This window comes from Papio anubis, chromosome 9 (genome assembly GCF_008728515.1).
Source record: "Papio anubis isolate 15944 chromosome 9, Panubis1.0, whole genome shotgun sequence".
NCBI classification, from domain to species: Eukaryota; Metazoa; Chordata; class Mammalia; order Primates; family Cercopithecidae; genus Papio; species Papio anubis.
Window position 1 is genome coordinate 7,392,052 of NC_044984.1, and position 6,413 is coordinate 7,398,464.

Consider the following 6,413-nt stretch of genomic DNA (forward strand, 5'->3'; position numbering starts at 1 on the left):
ATATACACAACACAGGAAATGCTGAAATGTATATTCAGAGCTGATCTGTTGACATTTAGTTTTAGATTTGTTGGTATGTTAATTGGGTGTTTTCTTACGATTTAGAAAATTTGTCCATAGAAGCAAGGAATAAAAGAGCAATTAATAAAAAATCATTTTTCAATTTAGAGGGGATGGAGAAGAGATTTGCATTAAAAACTATCCACTATATTCTCTGCACTATTTTCTTTAGGAAGCAAGAATGTTCCAGCTTCCCCCATCTTGGAAGTTTTTCCACTTAATCATTCAACTGAGACCAAGAAAGGACAAGATAATGGAAGTGAAAGTTAAACTGCTTCAGACTGATGGAGGCTCAGCTCAGCCCCAAGAGCTTGGAGCACAGTAACAGTGTGCATTATAAGAGGCAGAAACAAGATAACTTAGCAGCTCCAATCCAATAGCTTTTCTTTGTTGTTGTTGTTGTTGTTTGAGATGGAGTCTCACTCTGTCACCCAGGCTGGAGTGCACTGGTGCAATCTTGGTTCATTGCAACCTCTGCCTCCCATGTTCAAGTGAGTGTCCTGCTTCTGCTTTCTGAGTAGCTGGGATTAAAGGCAGGAGCCACCATGCCCAGCTAATTTTTGTATTTTTAGTAGAAATGGGGTTTCACCATGTTGGCAAAGCTGGTCTCGAACTCCTGACCTCAAGTGATCTGCCCACCTTGGCCTGCCAAAGTGCTGGGATTATAGGCATGTGTAGAGGACTACGTGCTCGCAAACAAGACGTCCCCGATAAGTCCTGCTCTTGCAAACGAAGCAGGGAGTTCCCGATAAGTCCTGCTCTTGCAAACCAAGCAGGGCATTCCTTCCCTGTAAACAGGGAGGACAAAGGAGCCAGCTGCAAACAGCAGACCCTAGGGGCTTGTTTATGTGTAAACATCTTGAAAATCCAGAAAGTCAGGGAAAGGTCAGAAAAACAACAATGTATCTTGTGACTTGGCAACATTCCACAAACGACTGTATAAAATAAAGCAGAGCGTGCCATTCGAGGCGGCTGCCATGTTTGTCTTACCTTGTGTTGTCTTGTGTGTTCATTCCTTTGTTTAGGAAACACGCGGACCCCAACATCTGGCGCAGTGAGCAGGGTCCATGGCTCCATGAGAGCAAGGAACCGGAGGGGGAACACCCCGGGCAGGTAAATAAAGAAAGGGGGACCCATGGGAAAATTATGGGGAATTCCACCTCTCTGGCCTCTGCATATTTGCGGTTACTCCAGGGACTGTTGATGTCTATAGGAGTAGAAGTTAGTTAAAGAACATAAGACTTTGAAGCGATTGTTTGCCCATATTGAACAATATTATTATTGGTTTCAATATCAAACCAAAGTGCAGTTAAATCGAAAGGAATGGTTACAAGTGGTTAAAGTCCTGCATCAAGCTCATCAGCGAGGGCAAACGATGCCTCTGACTTTGTGGACTTTGTGTAGTTCCATTACTCAGGCATTAGAGTTACTTGAAACTGACTCAGAGCATGGCAATACTGCCACAGGAGGTGAGGAGTCTGAAGCTTTAGAGAGGAATGATCCTAGAGGGGAACATATTTACGCCCCGGTTGTTGAGGACAAGGAATTGGAAAAAGAGCTAATGCCTCCTTCATCTGAAGGAAATTCTGATTTGCAGCACATTTTAGTGATGTTACAACAGTTGTTAAAATTGCAAGGTACCGCTGCTCCTGTTTCTCCTCTCTCTCCACCATGAGCCTTCCCTGTTACCTTCCCTTCTGTTCCTTTGGAAAAGGATTTCCCTTTGCCTCCACCTCCAACCTCTTTGCCTATCTCAGGTCAGGTTTTCTCTGTGCCTCTTCCTCCTGTAGGAGAAAAGAAGGAATCAAAGGAAAAGGATGATTTCGAGGAATTAGATTTATTCCCAATAACACGGGCTGCTTTCAGCCCCAATGCTCAGTTCCCAAACGGTGGCCAGAATGTGACTTTTACAGCCCTACAATTTAAATTTTTGAAAGAAATGAAAGCTGCAATTTCTAATTATGGACCTCAGTCACCATTTGTTCTTGGCCTTCTCGATTCCTTCTCTTTAGAACATATGATGATTCCTATTGACTGGGAAACGTTGGGACAGGCTGTCCTTGATCGTTCGCAATGGCTTCAATTAAAAAGTTGGTGGTGGGAGGAAGCAAGAGTACAAGCTAAAAAAAATGCTACCCAAAATCCCCCAGGACCTACTGAAGAGCAGCTTATGGGTTCAGGACAATACGCCACTCTTAATGCTCAGGCAGGCCTAGATGATATTGCTCTCACTCAGATTAAAGCCTTGTTTATAAAAGCGTGGACTAAGGTTGAAATAGCGGGTAAAACTTCTTTATCTTTTGTAAGGATCCTACAAGGAGCCACTGAGCTGTATCCAGATTTTGTAGCCCGTCTTCAAGATGCTGTATTAAAGACTGTAGGTTTAGGCCCTGCTGCTAAAATTCTTTTGGATACTCTGGCTTTCGAGAATGCTAATCCCGAGTGCCAAAAATTGCTGCGTCCTCTAAAAGCTAGTGGAGCTGATTTAGCTGAATACATTCGGGCTTGTGCAGGTGTTGGAAGAGCTATTTACAATGCTCAATTGTTTGCTGGGGCACTTTCTAAGGCTTTAAAAGGCAATTCTAAACAAGGTATATGCTATCAATGTGGGAAACCCGGTCATTTTAAAAAGGAATGCCGAAAAAATTAGGCTCTTCTGCTCTAAAAGAAAAAAGGTTACCATCTGGTATGTGTAAACGATGTGGCAAGGGTCGACACTGGACCAATGAATGCCGTTCAAAAACTGATAAAAGTGGGAATGTATTGTCACCCCTCTCAGGAAACGGAAGCCGGGGCCCGCAGGCTTGGGGCCCCAACAACTACAATGCAGGCCTACCCCAGTACCCAGTGAGCAGTGGCTTACAACATCAAGGAATGACCTCGAGTCCTCCTTAAAGACATCTTACCCTACCCCAGTTTCTCAGCTTTATGCTGCCACTAAGCAGAGTGCTGCTGCTGACCTAGCTATTGTCCAACCTTATACTTTATCTCCTAATGGAGGCATATATAAGTTGGTGACCAGAATGTGTGGTCCTTTGCCAAAGGGACATGTAGGACTTTTACTAGGTCGAAGCAGCAGCGCTATGCGGGGGTTAATGGTGGTCCCAGGAATTATTGATTCTGATTTTACTGATGAAATCCTTATTATGGTACAAGTCTCACAATTTATGCGCCTAGAGGCAGGGGAACGCATTGCACAAAGTTTGACGTCTTTGAACCCTATGAGCCCTGTAAAAACTTTGCTGACCTCTGTTTCTAGTAATGTATTGATTGTTGTTCTTGCCTTTGTCATTTTCACAGTCTGCTGGAGATGGTGCCAAAGGGCAAACACCGAATCCCAGTGAGCCCAACATATAATGATGGTTTTAAAAGAAATTCAAACTTGTAAATAAGGAAAGGGGAAATGTAGAGGACTACATGCTCACAAACAAGATGTTCCCGATAAGTCCTGCTCTTGCAAACGAAGCAGGGCGTTCCCGCTAAGTCCTGCTCTTGCAAACGAAGCAGGGAGTTCCCGATAAGTCCTGCTCTTGCAAACCAAGCAGGGCATTCCTTCCCTGTAAACAGGGAGGACAAAGGAGCCAGCTGCAAACAGCAGACCCTGGGGGCTTGTTTATGTGTAAACATCTTGAAAATCCAGAAAGTCAGGTAAAGGTCAGAAAAACAACAATGTATCTTGTGACTTGGCAACATTCCACAAACGACTGTATAAAATAAAGCAGAGCACGCCATTTGAGGCAGCCGCCACGTTTGTCTTGTCTTGTGTTGTCTTGTGTGTTCATTCCTTTGTTTAGGAAACATGGGGACCCCAAAAGGCATGAGCCACTACACCCGGCCTTCCAAACCAATAGCTTTTCTAGGTTCCTTTATATATCAAGAGCTGAAGTCTTCTGCCACAAATGCTTCTGAGGTTTTATTTTTAATATGTAGCATTTATTCATTCCTAGCCATGAACCATGCACTGTGTTAAGGTACTCACTAAAACCTTGCAACTACCTAGTTAAGAAGGTATTACTGTCATTGTACAGATGAAAATGAGACATGGAGATGTTAAGCAACTTGGCAAAGGTCATCCAGAGAAGCAAGTTTGGATGCAAGTGTGGTGCAAGTGGTGTGTGTGTGTGTGTGTGTGTGCGTGTGCGTGTGCACATCTGGGTTTTAGGAGAGGGATGGGAGTCTCACTTTTGGCAGAATGCTAAACCATGAACATGGTCCATTCTGCTTCTCTTTTCTCCCTCTTCTTTACTCTTGATAATTGCACTATACTTCCAGAAAATTGCCAGGTAAGGCACTATCCCTCTTCGTTTTTACCTTGCCATAACAGAGAGTTTAACACCAACAGTATTGCCAGAAATAGCTTTTCCTGAAATACAGCAAATTGTGTTTGCACCAAATGGACCTGCCACTTATCCAGAAGTCACTCTGAGCAGCACAGAGGACTTGGCAATAACAATGATGGACGGCACACCCTGCACCCTCCTTTCTATTGTTTATTTGCTATCACCATGCTGCAGACTCAGGTACTCTTTAATTTGCAGATTCTTCCACTCCGTTCATAACAACTACACAAGCCTGAAGGGCAAAAGGGTGAAGGCCTTCACCATCAACAAGAAACCTTTATTGAAGAAGGCAGCACAAAGGAGAATAAGTAGCAGAGAAGCTGAGTAGGTAAGCTTTGAAGTCAAACCAGAGAGGTTAAAACCTTGCCTCTGTCTGGTTGTGTCATTGAGCTCATGGTGGTAGAGGCAAGACATGGTTTGTCTTGAGCTGAATGACCGTGGATAAGTTCCTTGAGTGTACATAAGCCTCAGTGTCTTCATCTGTAAGATGGAGATAATAATAGCACCAACCTCATGAGCTTGTCATGAATATTGAACGACATTAGAAATGCAAAGTGCCTGCCTACATCAAGAACCTAAAAGCTGCCTTTTATTATTGCAGATCTTCTTTGAGTCATGCTTAGTGCTAAGAACTTATTACGTCGCCTCCACCCATACCAGCTGGGTAGGGAGACAGGGCACATATATGAAAAACTATCATTGATAATACAAGGTAGACAACTGTCACACAAATAGCATAAATGCATGTTGTAGAAAATCCAAGGAAGAAATAAACACCAAATTATAAAAAAAAGTAATTAGATTACAGATGGCAGTCCAGAAAGAGCAGGCAATTTTACCAATACTAAAAGCAATTTTTGAAAAAGAAATAAAATCCAAGTCTTCTGGTACATATTGTAGAATTTTTAAAAATAAAACTGTGCCACAATAATATTAAGGAAAATAATCTTAACAACAGCAGTAGTTGGCTGAGTGCAGTGGCTCATACCTATAATCCCAGCACTTTGGGAGGCAAAGGCAGGAAGATTACTTGAGGCTAGGAGTTGGAAACAAGCCAGCCTGGGGGACATAGTGAGGCCATATCTCTACAGAAAAAAAAAATTAGCCAAGCATGGTGGTGTGGCACTGTAGTCCTAGCTGCTCAGGACGCTTAAGTCAGGGGGATTGCTTAAGCCCAGGAGTGTGAGGCTTCAGTAAGCTATGATTGCACCAGCCTGGGTGAAAGAGCAAGACCTTGTTTCTCAATAAGAAACAACAAACAAACAAAGAACCAAAAAAACAGCAGTAGTAATTAACACTTGGAAGTCACCTTTTATGAGCCAGGCATTTTATATACATTGTCTTATTAAATCCTCAAATTAACCCCAGGAGGGAAGTACTGTATTTTTCCCTATTTTACAGAAGAGAAAATTGAGGTACAGGAAGATAAGTAACTTGCCCAAAGTCCTACGGCCAGAAAGAGGCTGAACAAGGACTTAAACCCAGGTTTTCAAGCAATCACAATGGAACGTTGAAGGGGAGAGGAGAACAGGGTAAGCAGGAGCCAGGGAAATGACAGGCCAACTCTTAGTAGGGGAAACAGACATTCATGGCAAGTTAACGGGCCACCTCTACCGGAAGAGAAAATTCAAGTAGAGGAGTTAGCAGACACAGAACAGTGTATAAAGCAGATGAAAGAAGGCTCTGAATGCCAATCCAGACAGCAAAGTTTCTCTTTGTCTGTTATTTGGTTGGGGAGAAGACAGGAACAGAAGACGGGAGTCTGACAATTCTGTAGTTAAGGGGTTTTTTTAGACTCATCTGGTTACAGACAGAGTGAAGAGGAAGAGTCCAGTGGGAGGGAGACCAGTCATTGGCTAACAGCAGCAGTTCTGAGGAAGGATGAGGTGTTTTTCAGGTGTTCCCCAACTTGCCAGGGACACACAGCCACAAATCCACCTCCCAGTCTCACCACAGAGCATCGAGAAACTGATACTGTCTATCCATCTCTCCCTACAGGCTGTAGTACTCTGT